General features: G+C 47.1%; 1 protein-coding gene across 2 annotated transcripts in view; it reads right to left on the bottom strand.

Moving 5' to 3' along the window:
* The window catches only part of si:ch73-211e3.1 (mastermind-like domain-containing protein 1), a 66,924-nt gene that overhangs the window by 9,469 nt on the left and 38,717 nt on the right, over nt 1-18,738 (bottom strand). The window lies entirely within an intron of this gene.

Below are 18,738 nucleotides of genomic sequence, written 5' to 3'. Positions count from 1 at the left end.
AAAATGTGATTCAGTGCACTCAGCGGGGTAACTATTATAATGATGAAAATCACTAACACATCCTCTGAAATGTTTTGCTTGTATACAACCTAAGCAGAAAGGTCTTGAAATGTAAGTATCATACTAGGACCACTGGATATAGTGGGTATAGTATGGTGTTGACTAATGACCTGCCTGCATTATTTGTTGACAGTTAGCCTCAAAATGTTAAAGTTTTGAATCACACTTTAGTCAAACATCAATCAAATTTAATCAGACTGAGTCCTCACTGATGTTACAGTAATGAGAGCTGAGGCCCCTGCTGTCTCACTGTACTGTCACAACAGTATTGCACTTCCATAAACTGGAAAAGCTTATTTATGTAGTCAACACCTATAACCAGCTTGAAAGATTAATTACCATGGGAAACTGCAATTTCAAACCAAGAGAGCCATAGAGAGGGAGAGGGGGAGCTTACCCAGGAAGGGAGCCCTCTCTGCCTTACCATTGGTGAATAAAGCTCAGTGTTTCTGTCATGTTACTTTGTGCGACCTTGCTTCAAGCTCAGAGCCAGAAAACTGGGACACAGACAGGGGTGTTCTGCAAACAGGTTTCAGAGAACTGGAACTGATCCAGCTGTTGGGGAAGTGCTGTAGCAAGAGCACTGTCCCATTCTGACTCCTGTGTCCATAGTCCAAACCCATTGTCCATGGGTTGCAAACACAATCAAGACAAGTGCAGCACGGTATTCCCACCACTTTCCTGGAGCGACATATAAACCATATAAAATCCAATATCCACGCCTATTGTACTGCCAGACTAATTAAGGAGTCAGTTACAACATGATGGTCACACCACCTTCCCATGATGCCACAAAATTAGTTACAGAATGTTGTATAGCTGGGTACGGTGACGGTTTTGGGAATCCCATGCGATAGGTCAGCCAGAGTGTGCACCCTTCTGGCTGCGGCCGCACATCTCTACCTGATGTGATGTGGACCGGTCCTGCAGTGAGGCCGGTGTGGCATGGGGGGGCATGACGCAGGGCCAGGGGACTTTAATGAATGTGACGCCTGACCTACTTCTGGGGCGGCAGACGGGTCCCGGACCGCGCGGAGTTGTGGCCACTCCGCTCTGCCAGCTGAAAAACCACAAGGCAGCGCCCGGCAGACTGGCAGCCACTTGGCCAGGGGGCAACAGTAACCATGACCGCAGAACCACACAACCCCCCCTCTTTCCGCTAGGACTCCTGGTCAGACGGTCTCAGGTGCCCTCCACAAGGCACAGAGAGACAGAGGCCGACAGACATGCTGTGTAATGAAAAGATGGATAGAGAGAAAGACGGAAACAGGCAGACACAAAGAGGCAGGCTGCAGAAAGGAATGGAAGCAGGTATTGAGAGTGGCTAAAGAGAAACGAGCGAGGGAGGAAAGGAGACAGTGGGGGATATCCAGGCTCCCATGCCCCTCTTCCCCCTCCAGCTCTCGCCGCTTTGAAGCCTGTAAACTATCCTGGGATCCTTTGAAACAGCGCTCTGAATTCCCGGACTTTTACTGGCATGCACACCCCCTCCCCTCCCCTCTACTCCGTCCTCCCACTGCGTGCCAGACACACGCGCGCGCACGCACACACACTTAAATACAGACCCACACACGCATACATACACACACACACCCACCCACACACACACACACACACACACACACACACAGTTAAATACAGACCCACACGCACATACACACACACACAAACTTAAATACAGACCCACACGCATGCACACATACTGAAATACAGACCGACACACACACACCCACCCACACACACACACACACACACACAGTTAAATACAGACCCACACGCACATACACACACACACAAACTTAAATACAGACCCACACGCATGCACACATACTGAACACAGACCGACACACACACACACTTAAATACTGACCCACGCACACACACACACTTACATGCACGCACATATAGACACACACACACGCACACACACACCACCCCAGCTCTCAGCTGACGAAAGGCGCCTCTTGGCAGACCCAGGCTGCAGGGAGGTGAGAGTGGGTAGCCCCACAGACGTGACTGAGCCACAGGAGAAAGTCTGAGCCGTGAGCCTCAGATCACTCTCACATTAGCCTCTTTTGTTTGTATTCGCTGCGCAGGAGCACAGAGACGTTTCCGCTTCAACTCCTACATCTGGGTTTCCATTCCAGTTTTAATTTGCGACTTCCTAACAGTCATACTGCAATTACTGTTAACCTGTACGTAACCTGCAAAAGGACAAATCTGATGAGAAACAATGAGTGTCAAAATATGCTGTTATGACTGCTGTACGCAGTGTCACCGAAAACAACCTGCAACTGAACACATTTTCTGAGCAACGGCAATTATCCGTGGAAAAAAATGTTTGACATTTTCTGTGGTACAACTGAATTTTAACAAGTGTATTTTCAGCTCTCTGCAGGAAATCAAAACATAACAAAGCACAGCTCGAGCACTGCTCTGACCCGGGGAGAAGGGGGAATTGCTTTGGGTTTTATTTGGTGTGGTGCTGACTGCACCTTGGCTCCGCCTGCTCGTCCTTGCCTCCCAATCAACAGAAATCCCTGGCAGAGGTGGGATCCTATTGATGATTGTACTAAAAGGCCCAGATCTGTGCAGCTGGCTAAAGCAGTCCATTGTTGAGGCAGAATGAGCAGCATTCAATAGAACCAGACTGCTTCTACGTGGGCAATTTTAATTAGAAGTGATCACAGCTCTCGGTAAGGCACACACAAAATGACTGCTCCAGTGACAGCTCGCGCGCATATCCACTGGCCATCTTTCTGTCTATCTGTACATTTATTTGACAGGCTAACCCCCCTCCCCTCCCCTTCTCAAAGTGAACAGCAGTTGTTTCTGAGAGAGCAGAGGTTAATGTGCTTGTGCTCTTTCTAAGCAAGGCCCTTCCATATCACCCTGGACTGATATCTCCTGCCATCTGTGAGCCCAGCTCCCCCCTCCCCCAACCACCCACTGGCCCGCTCCGCCCGCCCTCCCCGTTCCTCCTTGGGGCAAGGTCACTTGGGACAAGTTCAGCTTCTCCGCTCCAACAAAGACAGCATGTCCTGCTTCCTCTGTCTCTGCCCACTGCTACAGCCTGTCTGTACTGAGCGCTAACGTTGTCTCAGGGAAAATGTGAACACCCACCCTCATCTGTCAAAATAATCGTGTATATCTCCTGATACTGGACTCTCTGCACCTACTAAATGATCATCTTTCAAGACAAGCTACTCCCTTGGCAATCAGAAATCAGTTCACCCACACAAACTGCTCCTTTGACAAGCTAATATTCAGTGAAGGCAACATGCCACTGCTACCGCCACTATGAAAACCAGAATCGATGGCTGACACAAACAGTCGCTGCTCTGTCACCTGACTACGTTGTGCAGTCTGCAATTTCACTATGGTGGACAAGTCACATGATCCTGTTGATAAATGACTGTTTTTAACTAAGCTTTAATGTACCGTGGGCTTGGCTTAACAGCACTGCATCTCTGTTAGTTTAATTTAATGCAAAGGGTCAAGTGTTGAATTTGTCTAAAGTCTGCAGAGATCCTCATAGCTAGTAGGACTGATAGTATAAATGGATATTTGTATCAGCTGCTCTTTAATAGCCAACCGACACAGATGGGGAGGGGGGGTCTACAAGAGAGAGGGAAAGGCAGCAACACAGAGGTAGGAGAGGGAAGGACAGAGAGAGGAGAAAGGTAGAAATTGCTGGCACTGCTATTCTCTCCCTCTCTCTCTCCCTCTCTCTCTCATTGTCAACAGCTGTTGTTTCAAAGAGGAGAAAGAACCTCTTTCTTTGTTGCTTGGTGAACTCCTCTAGGGAGACTGAGAGAAGGAAAGAGAGAGAGAAAGAGAGAAAACCTCCACTAAAAAACTGATCCAATTATACAATTCAGAAAACACCAAAAGGCAGATTCAGCTCCCCTCACATACATGCGCACGCGCGCACACACACACACACACACAAATTTTCGCCCATATTCATAAACACAAAGGATGTTCGCATTCTCACAGTGTCAAGGGAGTCACTAAATATTCAAAGCAACAATCTTGCTGCGTGGCGGGGGGTGGGGTTTATGGTTCATTGGGCTACACTTTGCCTCTACAATGAGACAATTCAAGGTTTATTCGGCTCATTTATGAGGCTTGTAAGTAAGACCGCGAAAAATGTATTTCATTCATGTGAATATTCTTTCATATTGCACTCTTGACCATGACAATATAATTTTTGCATACATGTGTTTTAGTAAATTCATCTTAATCTCACGCACATTCATTTGTATTGTGATGTGGTAGAGATGTCATTGGCTGTATGGTCGGAGCACTGGGTTCAATTTAAAAAAAAAAAAAAACAACAAAAAAAAAAACACTTAAATATCCTCACCATGAGCCACCCAGGCCTAGACATGAATTACTCATGCTTAAGCGTGCAGCGCAGCTCAAAAACCTGAGAGATGTGTAACCGAATCCCGGGCAGAATCACAGCTGCCTGGAAGCACGCAAGGGGCCCGAAAAGATATCCAACGAGAGCAAGAGCAGGAGAGCTGAAGTGCACTCCTCTCCTCCCGGTAGTTCATCTATCGGCCGCAGTGTTAGGGACCTCCGGCATTTTCCCCTCACAAGAAAGCGGAGGGCTCGCTGTCCGGAGACCTGCGGCAGGTGTCTGAAAGAGATCACAATCTGCTGGAAGCCACCGGCCAGACTTCTGCGCCTCAGTGAGGACCTTCACCCGTATCATAGAAATAAAGCACGATTCCTCGTGTCATAAGGGAACCTTCGTTTGTGGACCGTGCTACTACTACTCCCTTCACAATGCATCTATCGTACTAATTATCGTACTAATCTAGCTCATCGCAACAACTGCAGGACTGCCGCAAACACCATCACTTCTAATAAGGCTAAGGAAATATAACGAGAATACGAATAACATGCGTGAAATAAAGTCCTTGAAAAACAGTGATATGATGTGAACAGTAAGAAAGGAAATTATATTTTACATTGACTTTTGAGCCACTCTGAGGCGAAAGAGAGGTAGATGGAGGAAAGGAATGTCAATCCATGTGTGAGTATATAAGCACACCGCTCTTGTTGTGTGAAGCCATTAAAGGAAGGCAGAGTTGTATTAATTATTCATCTTCAATTTAGACAGAGGTCAGAGAGAGAGAGGGAGAGAGAGAGTCAGAGAAAGAGGGAGAGAGAGAGAGAAATCAGAAACCCCATTACCGTGTACACCTTTCTCAGGGGCCCATGGGGTCTGAGAAATCATGATGAAATGCTCTAAACCCAACCCCCGCCCCCATCATCCATTCTTCAGGAGCAGCCATCGGAGAGAGAGAGGAGCTCCAGTGCTTCCTGTCTGCCGAGCCAGAGAGCAGAGAGAGGGAGAGAGTCCAGGCAGCGCCGCAATCTGTCTCAACAGCAGCCCACTTTCCCTGGAGTCTCCCTCACGCAAGCATCTGAAGAGGCTCCTAGTCATTACCAGCCTTCTTCATTATTCATCCGGGTCCCGAGAGGGCTCCCTCACGCTGTCACGCGCCCGTCACACCAGCACGGGCTCTGGATCCCTCCACCACAGTCTGGTGGGAAGGAGCTTGGAGCTCTCTACCGTACACATGCTCACAACGTACACCGAGGTGAGGGCCAGCCAACCTTGGACCTGGCATTTTTAAAAAATCCAGATCCAGAGGAGGAGGCTTTGGTCCAATCAATTTGCCTCATTTATCAAAATGCCCCAAACATTCAATGTATGCTGCCACTGATGACTGAGAGACACCTTGAAATCAGGTTAGCCACCCCTTGTATACTGCACAGCGGCCCCCTTAAAACACACACCACACCATGACCTCAAGGTGTCCTCAATGGGAAATACAGGACTGTTTACATCCAACAGAAATCAGGAATAGGAGGTGGACAATGTGGCACTTTAATAAATCCTCATGGACATGACAGATCAGTAAAGGCATTTTAAATTGCACTGTATATACCAGCATTTGCATATTTCTTCAATCATTTTCTTCTATCTTCTGTTTTTTCTTTATTTGGCTCTGTACTCCACAATTTTATATTTGTAATCAAACAATTCAGATGTGGTCAAAGTACATATGCTCAGCTTTTCCTAAAGGGTATTTTAATACATTTGGGTTTCACCATGTAGAAATATCAGCACTTTTTACATACAGCTCCCCCCCCCCCCATTTCATGGTGCTAAAGTGTTAAGGACAAATGGCTGCACAGGTGTTTCTGATTTGTGTTTCTGAGGTGTGTTCTTTTAATTCTTTAGTGCAAGTATAAGAAAGCTTTCAGTATCTAGCCTTGATTCTAGGCTTTCGATTGCCTTAGGAGTCTGTTATTGCCATTTGTCAGTATGAAGACCAGAGTTGTGCCAATGAAAGTCAAGGAAGCCATTATGAGGCAGAGAAATATGAAGAGAAAAAAGGGACAGGACAAATCTTAGGCATACAACTGTTTGAAACATTGTGAAGAATAAAGAGAGCACTGGTGAGCTCAGTAATCACAAGAGAAAAAAAAATGTATTTGTCCCAAACAATATGGAACTGTGTGTGTGTGTGTGTGTGTGTGTGTGTGTGTGTGTGTGTGTGTGTGTGTGTGCGTGTGTGTCAGACACGATAATACAGGGGCAACGACCAATAAATAATTAAATAATTAAATAATAAACTCCTGAATGTCCCTTGCTAAATTCGGGCGGTCTGTCTCCCGTGTTCCTTCTGCAGCGATGTACCCATCTCTAATTGGTCTAAATGCAGAAACTATGGTCCAGAAAAGCGAGGAAATGTAAAGACAACCACTTAAAATGCTATGATCTGCCCTTTGGCTGAAGCTGAAACATCAAGTCCTAATCCCCCTCCCCCCCCCCGTCCACTGCCCCCCTTTCTTTCCCTCCCTCGCTCCCTCCCATATGGCCTCGGTAACACATGGTAATCCCAGCTGAATTAGGTTAATGCTAAAGATACCACGGAACAAACAATATGTTTACATTCCACATCTAATCATGCAGCGTTGTTTATGGCCAAACGTGTGTTGTTCATTTGAGTCCTGCTCATCTTCTGTGACGTTGATTTGGGAATTTTCATACCCCATAGCACCACGCTTCTTTGGCTCGACAGGGTGAAACAAGGACACTTGGATTTAAACGCTCATGCAGCATGTTAATCCATTTTCATTATTCTCATTCTTTTGTGCACCTTTTCTCATTTTAAAATCTACCTTCCCAGGCTGAAGTATTGATTTGTAACAATCATTAGAAACAGCCATAAGAGTAACAAATGCACTGATCCCACTAATAAAAAAAAAAACAACAATGAAGATGATAGAAAGTAATTACTTGTAGCTTTTTTCCGTCATCATTATTTGTTAATGGGGTCTTTCAAACCTGATGGCTTTTCAGACGGGAGAGACCCATCTTTTAAGCCAGAGATGAGAAAAAAAGATAAAGAACATTCTGTGCAATATCTATTTGGAAAACAATCAGAGCAACAGAAGCGGTCTTTGCACAGCACAAAGCACAAGCAGCATGCTTTATTTTGCAGAACCGCTTGAGTACAGTGTGAATACAAACACACACTACAGCACATCTAATTTGGCAGGCAAATTTACATGCGAGACGTTTACTCAGCTCATTTCTTACCGCTGCAACACGCGTGCTGTTTAGTGCTCACGGGTATAAGATTAGTACTCAGCCCCTGATCTGTACCCACGGGCCCAGCACCCTAACCTTTACACCGCCCAACCACATCCCCGAGTAGAAGTACAGTCCCAACTTGCATCACATCCAGCCAATCGCGGGCCTCCACTGAAACGCACACGCCCAATGCTGTCAGACAAGCAACTTCCAAACACAAAACCACATTGTTATGACTAGCCTTCAAGGAGCTGTTGGAACTAGTTTGTTTTGCACAAACTTTTCCTTGTTTTCCTCATCGAAGACAGCTGAGGCCTATCCCCATGGATTCTGGGATGGTTCCGCTTGAAATTATTTGCATTAGTATTACACACTTGTAGCTATTTCGAGGAGAACATCACCGTCTCATATCTGCTAGCGTGAGCGTGCGTCTGCTTATATGTCTGTGTGGGCATGTGCACTGTACATTTGTGTGTGCGTGTGTGTGTGTGTGTTTATGTTGGAATTAAGTATTTTGTGGCCTAATAATTGTGTGGTGTGCAGTTCCTAGGGGACAGTGCCTTGTCACACAGTATACTTCTCCAGTGAAAGGTCTTCTCAAGAACTGCATCCCCACTACTAGGCATGTGCAGACACACATACAGGCACATGCAAAAGCACATGTACACAAACACACGTAAATGTATACCAAAGCTACTGTATCCAACTGATTTTATATTGATGATATTATTTTGAAAATGCTTGAAATATTTGAAACATCACTTCCATTACCTTACCAATAAATGAAACATGCCTCTAATGTTTAATTTATAAGTACTCTTTCCTTGTGTGATAGCACTTGCAAAGAACCTCCTCCTTGGGCCCAGTGTGGCTTTTAAGCAATGGCTTAAGACTGCTATTAGAACGAGCTTTCACCTTTAGCCAGTAAAGTGCCAGCCTCAAATTATTTTCTTTCTCAACCCTCCAAAGCGGTGCACTGTGGGAAAACTCTTTCTGCCCAAAGCCTCCATGTACTGTAGCACCATACTGTATCCATTTTGTTTGTTTGGCTGGGTTGTCAATAGATACATCTTTCTTACTGCACCTGTGGTTGGCTTCCCACCAAACAAAAGCTATACAAGGGAAGTAACTGATAGACCTTGAAGACTTACGTGGGCAAATATGTGCACAGCAATCAGGGCTCTGGGCTGTGCTGTGGGTGGGAAAACTTTACAGCAGACGGGGAAACTTTACAGCAGCCTTTTACGATCAATATCATTATCCATTTGCTTAAGACAATACTTCCCTTTTTACTACAGCAGACAGATCATTTTCAATCTTCTTCCTGAAGAGAGAACAGATAATAGCTCGTTTCGCTTTAGTTCCCTCGCAATGTGGCACAATGGACTGAAAAATCCCCCTGTAGACAAGTCCCACCCCCACCCCCCCCACCCCCTGCCGCCAACCCCAACCCCTGCTCCCTCCTACCCACCCATCTCTCCACGGGACGTCTGAGTAAGGGCTTCGGAAGACAAGGCGAGAAAAGACAACAAACTGCCGTCTGTCAGCCGGAATAGATTGAAGGGGCAGAAAGATGGAGAGGAATATAAAAGCAAACCCACACAGGTATAATAAACCACTTTCACCGGGGAAAAGGACTGATTCAGCAGCAGGGCGCTGTTTTGGGTGGGGAGAGCACGGGCAGCTGTCAGGGAAGCGACAGGGTGCAGGACGGATGGAGGCCAGCGGCGGGTGGGGCGGGGCGGGGGCCACGCGGCGGGGTTGGAGGCGGGGGTTCTGCCGCTCGCGTAACGGACCGGGCCAAGGCCGCTCCCGCGACCCTCCGCCTGGGGACTGGAGCCGTTGCTGCGGGGTCGGAGACGAAACGCGGCTCTCCGGGCCTGTGGTCATGCACGGGGGGCCCACTTAGTGGCGGGGGTTTCACGCTCAACAGAGTGACCGAACAGCGAAGGAAATACAGCCGCGCGGCCCCACGCTGTTTCCACGCTCCCCATTCCGTCTCGACACATTTGCCACCCACCCAATTTCATGTAAATAGGCAGTTTGATTTTTGCGTACAATATGTACAAGGGGTGTGGCAAAATGCAAATGACTTCAAAAACAATAAGGAGAGAATGCAAACAGCCTGTACCAGGCTTTACCAGAGTGCCAGCCATTGGATTTCATTGTTAGGGGGAGAATTATCTTTTGGTCCAGATCCTTTTATTTACATAAAATATCAAATGTAAATATTAAATATTAGGACAGATGTAGAACAAGACCAGTCCAATTTGTACAATATGGTGACTGAAAAAATGGATTACATGAAAAGTACAAACAATTAAATAAACAATTAAATTTCAAAAAGATTAAACATTGCCTACTGTGAAACGGTTCAAAGATAGGTTAATGATATATAAATATAACAATAAACCTGTGGCACTACATACTACAGGGTTTAGTAACTAACTGAACCCATATTAACCCTTTACATGCTAGAGATTGCTGAGTGACATAAATATTGATCCAATGACAGTACATGGACAATTATCTAAATCAGGCAGCTGTCAAAAAGTCTCATGAATATAAATATTGTTTTTTGTAAATTATATCACTAATGTATATATTGACATGCACCTAGTTTCACTTCACATAAAAAAGAGGGAGCAAAGTTCCTAGCTCACGTAGGCTGCTTCCCAACAGTGGTAACATCAAGTTCATAATTAACCAGAAGAATCTTAAAACATTTTACTAGCACTTCCAGTAATTGCCTACATTTTGTTGGAAATATTAATCTTTAGGCAAATGCGAAAAAATCATGACACAATAGACATTACATGAAAGTATGTGTAAATATATTTTTTCACAGTGGTATTTGAGGTTTGTTGCATTGGAAGTATTTAATGCTTTGAAAGGCACACACACCCTATACAGTTAAACACCAGGAAAGTAAGTGTGAGGAAACATTGTGGGTGTGGTCAAATGTTTAGACATTATAAACTCCCTGTTGTTCACGTCTCACATTGAGACAGAAGGTTACATAAGCAAGTCAACGAGGGATAGTGCTGGGAGCATAACCAGGGATTTTGTTTTCTTTAGATTTTTTTTTGTTTTCTTTTTCTATCATTTGGAAAGCCTCTGTCAACCACAGGAAATCCAAGTAATGTTTGCTATGCGACCTCTATTGCCGTCAAAAACAAATTGTGTTGTTTCCACGCTTGGAACCAAGCCGGTGACCTCTAACTCCCAAGTCCAATACAAATCAGACTTGGTGCGATTGTGTGTGTAGTGTGTTCATGTGTCTCTTTTGTATCAATTTGTGTATGTACACGTGTATTTGTGCGAGTCAGATATTGTTTGTGTTACTGTATCAGTATGTGTGTCTGTGCGTGCATTTGTGTGTGTGTGTTTGCATATGTGTGTGTGTGTGCGACAAGAACTAACAAACTCACAAAGCACACATCCAGCATTACACAGGGCCCTGTGTGTGTGTGTGTGTGTGTATGTGTTTTTGTTTGTAGCTGCCTACACGGATACAGAGTGTGTGTGTGTGCGTGTTTGTTTGTGGCTGCCTACACGGATACGGTGTGTGTGTGTGTGTGTGTGTGTGTACCCCCCTCTGTCCGCTGCTCCAGAACTCAGTCGCCAAGACTGCCTGTCTGAGTCTGTCTGCCTCCATTCTGTCTCTGTCTCTCCACCCCCCCCCCCCCCTCCATTTCCCTCTCTCCCAGTCCCCCCCCCCTTCCCTCTCTTCCTCTGCAAAGGCTGAGAAATAAAGTGACAGAATTAAATATGAGCTGCCTTCAGTAATCAGGGAGCCTGGAGTTCAACAGAGAAAGAAAGGACAAAGGAGCAGAGGGAGAAATGAGAGAGAGACAGACAAAAGGATAAAAAAAGAGAAAGGGGGAGGAGGGAGGATCGAGCCGGTTCTGGTCAGTCAATTCTCAAAGCAGGTACATTTCATCTACCAAACTGTTACCTGAACAGCAACAATGGAGTACTTTAAGTGGAAAGCACATGGGCTCTAGTGCACATGGTTGATTGTCCATGCGGGTCTATGTACAGTTTGTGTGTGTGTGTGCGTATGCGATTATGTGCTTGTGGGACTTGGGGGGGGGGGGGGGGTTGTATTTATCCTTGTCAATATTTATGTATCAGCGTGTGTTTGTGCAGTTCCAGTTACCACAGGAAGCGGTGCAGTAGCCGTCTCATTCTCCTCCTGAAAATGCTGGTGGGAATTTCTGTTAAGAATTCGCCTGCACCACCCTCCCTTCTCAATCCCCCCACCCCCACCACCCTACCCCACCCCACCCCACCCCCCCTCCTTCCTCTGCAAATAAAAGCCCTGGGAGCTAAAGAAAGGCGCTGACATGGGTTTCTCTCCGGCCACGAGCTCCAGCCCACTCCACCCTCCACCCACCTCGCAGGCTGAATGCATCAGCACTGCACACGCACAACACCCCACACCAGCATGAGCACAGCAGCCCTTTCACACACATTCTACTGAACACTACTCTCCATTTAACACAGTGACCCAACACACGTACCACAGCCAAATTTCCACTTCACAGACTGAGCACAGCAGCCCTTTCACACACACTCTACTGAACACGACTCTCGCACAACACCCCACACCAGCCTGAGCACAGCAGCCCTTTTACACACATTCTACTGAACACTACTCTCCATTTAACACAGTGACCCAACACACGTACCACAGCCAAATTTCCACTTCACAGACTGAGCACAGCAGTCCTTTCACACACACTCTACTGAACACGACTCTCGCACAACACCCCACACGAGCCTCAGCACAGCAGCCCTTTCACACACATTCTACTGAACACTACTCTTGCACAACACCCCACACCAGCCTGAGCACAGCAGCCCTTTTACACACATTCTACTGAACACTACTGTCGACTTAACACAGCAGCCTTACACGCATACCACCGCCAACTTTCCACTTCAGACTGAGCACCGCAGCCGCTTCACACACATTCTACTGATCACTGCTCTCGACTTAACATAGCGGCCCTACATGCATACCGCTGTCAACTTTCCGCTTCAAAGACTGAACACAGAACACTGAAGACCACCTTGCCCTGAGCCCAGATTTCTGTCCCCGTATGAGCAGAACTCAACAGAGGCCCAGGTGAGAGAGCTTCCCGAACAGACACTGCCAGACCCAGACAGACACGCCTGGAGTCCCACTGAGGTCTCGGACCCGAAGCCTCTACTCTGACTCTACTTTCCCCAGGGAAACTACTAACAACCACCCCGTTTACCTAGCGCTGAGGCTTACTAAAAGGGGCTCACTGTACTTGGAGGCTCTTGGCCGCAAGTCCTGGTTTTCCACGTTTTTGTTCCGCAGACTGGCTGGAGGAGGACTTTCCAGGCCTGCCAGGTGGGGGCAGTCTGTCTGGCTGTGGGGTAAGGGGCATAGCAGGATGCCGAGTGGGGGTGGAACGAAGTTTGGCTGACCACTGTGACACCAGCAACAGTCACCAATGGCCAATTCAAAACCAATGGCTGGTGTACATATATATATATATATATATATATATTTTTAAATCATTTCACAATACAGTGGACAGTAGGCGTTTTTGCACCACCTCACCATTGCTCTACCGAACTTTCTCCCAGGTTTCACCCAGCTTGATTTGTTCAATTTCTGCCAAACCCAGGAATGGCATTGCTTGTCTGGTGTCATTTTAAGCGATTATCACAGCTGAACTTTGGTTCTGGGAGCTGTGTTACAAGGGGAGTGTCCGCACCTTGTTTTCCCCAACTGGACTTGTTTTTTCCCCTGAGGGATGAGGACAGGGTGCTGTGATTGACTTCTGTGCAGGGTAGAGCTGAGGCTGTGAATGCTGACTGTGAATGCCCTCTTTCACTCACACCACCACCACACCTAGAGGGCCTGCCTCACAGCTCGGTCTGAGGGCGTTTCCTTGCCACAACCACAACAACGAATGCTTCAACACATCATGGGTAGAGGTAAACAGACCTCCATTATGTGACTGGTCTTGTATGAACCGATCCAAGACTCAAATTCCTCCTTATTGAAAGGTTCCTTACATTTACTGTAAAAGCACAGCTGAAATTCTCCTTCTGACAATGCGCATTCTCACACACTAACACGTGGAAACGCACAGAGCCGCACAGAAGCACGGCCAACACAAACAGAGAGGCGCATGTTTGTGAACAAACAGGCACACGGAGATGGACGCACACGCACGCGTAACTTATCTGCGACGTTGGCCCACTTAGAGGGAAATTTACAATGTTAAAATCAGAAGTGGTTCAGTTGAGGACGAACTGGAAACAAGGTTACTCCTCCACTCCCTGCTGTGGAGAATTCTGGCTGGAAGTCATAATTGGGGGAGGGGAGGGGGCCGGTGGCGTTGCAGCAGATCCGAGCTCCATTCCCACCCCCCTCCTTTCAGCCTTGGAGGAAGGACAGAGCAACAGACAGAGACGGAGAGCGACGAGGGCGGGGGAAGGGGGGGTGTGTGGAGATACAGGGGGAGAGGCATTCTGGTGTGCGCGGACACGAGTGTGGGTGCGCTTGCCCCCCGCTGACGGCGCCAGAGCCACCCTCGAATGCCCCCGGGTTTGATGGCCAGAACTAAAGTTAAACTTCGCCTCCCGCCACTAATGTGCTGACTCGCGCATGCTGTGTACACAGAAAAAAAACACATGGCTGTCGCCACGACAACTCTCAAAATACACCATCTCGCTGACGCGTTTCTTTGGTAACATATGAGCCCAGAGCTCATGGGCTCCACCGGGGCTGTAAAACACCCAGGCCACACAGAGGTGAACTTGTGTTCCTCTCAAACGCGAGCAGCAAGAAAAACCTAGAAAATCCCCGCCGCTTTCAGTGACCCTGTATCTTTCCAGGGAGAGACTCAAAGCTGCCTCTAAATGGCAGGGAAGATTATGTACACTGAAAAACATATTTACTTTGTAGACACTGACAAGAAACACAAGTGCACACACATTTAAACAGCGCTTATCCCCGCACATACTGTACAAACACACATAAGACACCCAAACACCCACTCGCATTACATCACAACTAGTCACACACAAGCATGCACAGACCCACAGAAAAGCCAAGTCACTGCATGAAAGCACACTATCCACACAAACACACATGCAGGCAAAAATTAAAAAAAAAAAACTGACAGAGCACGCAGCCAGCATACTACAGGGTCTTGTGTGTGCGTGTGTGAGACAGAGAAAGAGATAGAGAGAGAGAGAAGGACAGAGAGGGAGAGAGGAGGACAGAGAGGGAGAGAGGGCATGTCTCTCTCCCCACAGCTGCACAGCCTCCAGATTCATTAGCCTCCCATCCCAAACCATGACCGCCATCGCCGTTCTGCACCCCTCCTCCACAGCATGGGGGAAACACTGATCCGTCACAACAAGACAGAGGAGACAGCGAGAGAGAAAGGGAGAGAGAAACAGAGAAAGAGATTGAGGATTGAGTCAGAGAGCAAGACAGAGCGAGAGCGAGAGCAAGAGAGAGCAAGGGAGGAAGTAAGAGAGAAACAGAGACTGAGTGAGAGAGCAGAATAGCGAGCGTGAGAGCAAGAGAGAGAGAGCAAGAGAGAGTGAGAGTGAGAGAGCAAGAGAGAGTGAGCGAGTAAGAGAGTGAGAGTGACAGAGAGAGACAGAGAGGATATGAAAGTGCATAAGAGAATTGAGTCTGTGTGAGGCATGAATATACATAAACCACACACACACACACACACACACACAAACACAAACAGAAGACATTGGGATTTGCAAAAATCTATAGCTGAGCTAATCAATCACTCAGGAGTTATTTTGCTTTTGGTTTAATATTGTTCTTTCATTATACAGCGTTGCTGAACTGAACACAAACAGAGGGCTTCAGTGTAACGTGGGTTTCCTCTGAAACATGAGGTTGGGAGGTGCTGTAAAATGTGAAGAATGAGATGACTTTGTGAGGACCCAAAAGCCCTTTCCACAGGGGGAGTTTTTTTTTGGGGGGGGGATTCCCACTCTGCGTCAATGACTGCAGGAGAGAAACCGCTGCCAGGAAGCTGAGATAAAAAGTACGAAGGGACGCTTTTGTTCTCTGACTCGTTTCTTTTTTTTTTTTGGTTCCTTTTTTCCGCCATAAATTCCCTTCCACAGAAACGTACAGGAGCTTCATTACTTCAGCCTGGGATGCTGTGCGCCTCTTCAAAATGAACCTTGCTTTCCCAAATTCAAAAGCCAAAAAGCCCCAATTTGTCATTATCCCTGTATCGCTAAGGCGCTGTAAATAATATTCAAAATTGTGTCTTCATAACATGTAGGATAACCATTAATCGTATAATTACCAGCAGGAAAAACACGCAACAGCCAGTTTTGTAGTACAGATTTTAGTTGAGATAAACAGTAAAAGAAGTAAGGGGGGGGGTTAGAGAGTGTGTGAAAGCTGCTCCATAGGTAAACCACAGTGACTCTGCCATTTACTACAGAAAAAAAAAGAAAAAAACGTTCCAAACTCGCTTCCCTAATCTGACCACCTCATCAATCGTGTCAAGTAGAACACACGTTTTGGACATGCTGCTCATAATGATTCTTTTAGTCATTCAGTGCCAAAGCCACCAACCTGACTAGTTTCTCTCTAAAACAAAAATCCCTGAACTGGCAATCTTTGTCTTGAGTGCCGCAGAAGAAAAATTGCTTCTGCTAAACAGTATTGACAGACTGTTACATTTGTGTAAATCTACGTAATCAGTGCAAATTTGCAGAATCACATTAACTTATGTTAAAAAAAACTGCTACAGCTACAGACAAACAAAAGAGGCAGGGCCCCATCTGAAATAACTAAATGCAAAGGAAGTTCCATAAAGCCCCTCCTTGCTGTCAAACGAGGGTGGGAATCAATAGACTCTAAAAGTAGAGAGGAGGAGGGGAGGGAGAGAAGCCCAGGAGACGGAGGGATGATGGAGAATGAGAGGGGAAGGGGTTTTTTTTTTTTGGAGGGGGGGTTGTAAACTGAGGGGCCCCTTTAGCCTTCAGCCACTACTGCCAAGAGGCCAAACCAACTCCTCCCCCCCAAATTCATTATCCTTTATTGGCCTGATGAAAGAGAGCTGCTGGCTGAAAGGGGAGGTCCCTGCCTTCAAACACACCGCTCTCCTCAAAGAGAGAATGCAGCAGCGGCACTTTGAAACAAAATCCACACACACACACACACGCACACACACACACACGCACACACACATATACACACACACTCAAATGCGCACACCTACAGACACACATACACGTACACACACGCACGTGCACACACACACACACGCACCTACACATACACGTACACACACGCACGTGCACACACACACACACGCACCTACACATACACGTACACACACACACGCACACACACACCTACACACACACACACACACTGACACACACATATACACACACACTCAAACGCGCACGCCTACAGACACACATACACGTACACACACGCACGTGCACACACACACACACACACACACACACACGCACAAACATGTATGGACACAAAAAGGCTAATAAACTGCTCTCCTTACTTACTCCAAAACGCACCAATGCGAACTGTCAAACACTAGAGCAGAAATGATCTGCGTTAGCAGGGGACAGAGGCAGTGACAGAAAGACGAAGGAGAGGCTGGTGGAAGGCAGAGGTGGAAAATAAGAATTCCTCTGTTAATTGGAATGCTTTGAGGAAACAAGGGGCCAGCCCCTCCAGTCCCACAACACTCACACTTGTAAAAGCTCTCTCTCTCTCTCTCTCTCTCTCTCTCTCTCTCTCTCCCTCTCTCCCTCTCTCTCTCAGGAATTCTCCTCCTCGCTCAGCAGCTTGCCGTACTTTCATGAAGAGGCCCTATCAGAGCATGGGGAAAGCAACAGCGTGGAGACCTGCTTTCAGGCCCCCAAAGTAGCAGCACCCCACAAGCAGCTCCACACAACCCCCCCCCCCCCCCCCACCCCCCCACCCCCACACACACACACAGGTCTATAGCAGCCCTCCCCTCAGCACATAGGACAACATGACCAGGACTTTTCACCCCACAGCAGGAAGCTCCAGTTCCCTGTGCACCACTGTAACATTTCCCCCCAGGGCAAAGTGGTAGAACAGAGCCCCCATCCCACCTCTACACCTGGGATTTGAACTCACACTGCCCCCAGCCCACCCCACCCCCCACAAAGGGCCCATATCACAGGCCACCGCTCATTACAAACACACACAAGATTTTTTTTCATCTCTTTCCCGGCCTCCCCCTCCAGCTCCATCTTTCAAAATAAGAGCGCGCACAACCTGACAACTCTGGGCTCTGTTGGGTGTCTGGGGTAATGGTCCTTCCTGTTGTCCTTAATGAGTGACTGGCGAGTACATAAGCAAACAGTGTGCGGGGTCAGGAGGGCACTTAGGCGCTGCGTCGTCTTGCACAATTGTTTTGGTGGGGGCATCTCCATGACACCCACGTCCATGAGGTCAGTCACACATACGGGGGGTGAGGGGGTGAGAGGCCCCAAACAGGAAAGACACAGTCTTCAGCCGCCAATTTTAATCTGAGGGAATCGCACTAATCCTTCCCATGCTTTTATTAGTTTGTCCAATTTTCTTTGGAAATCTGAACAAAGGTTTTGAAGGGAACCTCTGAGCAATTGGCTTTCCCTTGTCGTCGCCATGATCGTAATTGCTGCTTTGGATCCAATTCTATCGCGCTTTTCATATTTCATACACACGCTCTTACTGTATGTCAGAGGTTATTCTCTGAGATACGCGCAGAAGTATGCAGTGACTGATGTGAAGCAGGGGCCGTACGCATGGAGCCGCTCAGGGTTCAAACTCAGCTCTCAAATGTGGGAAAATTCCAGGAACTGAGGGAACTTACTCCCTACTAGCCCTAAAAGTGTCGAAATATCCTTCAGCCTTAAAAGTACTCAAAGGTTAAAAAGTACTTAAAAGTAACTTGGCATGAAGTTAAGAGGGCTCACGAGGTCTCACACTCTTTCAAAAGTAGCCAGAATGATTCCGCTACAAAGGCAGA

Source organism: Anguilla anguilla, chromosome 3, assembly GCF_013347855.1.
Source record: "Anguilla anguilla isolate fAngAng1 chromosome 3, fAngAng1.pri, whole genome shotgun sequence".
NCBI lineage: Eukaryota > Metazoa > Chordata > Actinopteri > Anguilliformes > Anguillidae > Anguilla > Anguilla anguilla.
This window is presented reverse-complemented; position numbering and strand designations above follow the sequence as displayed.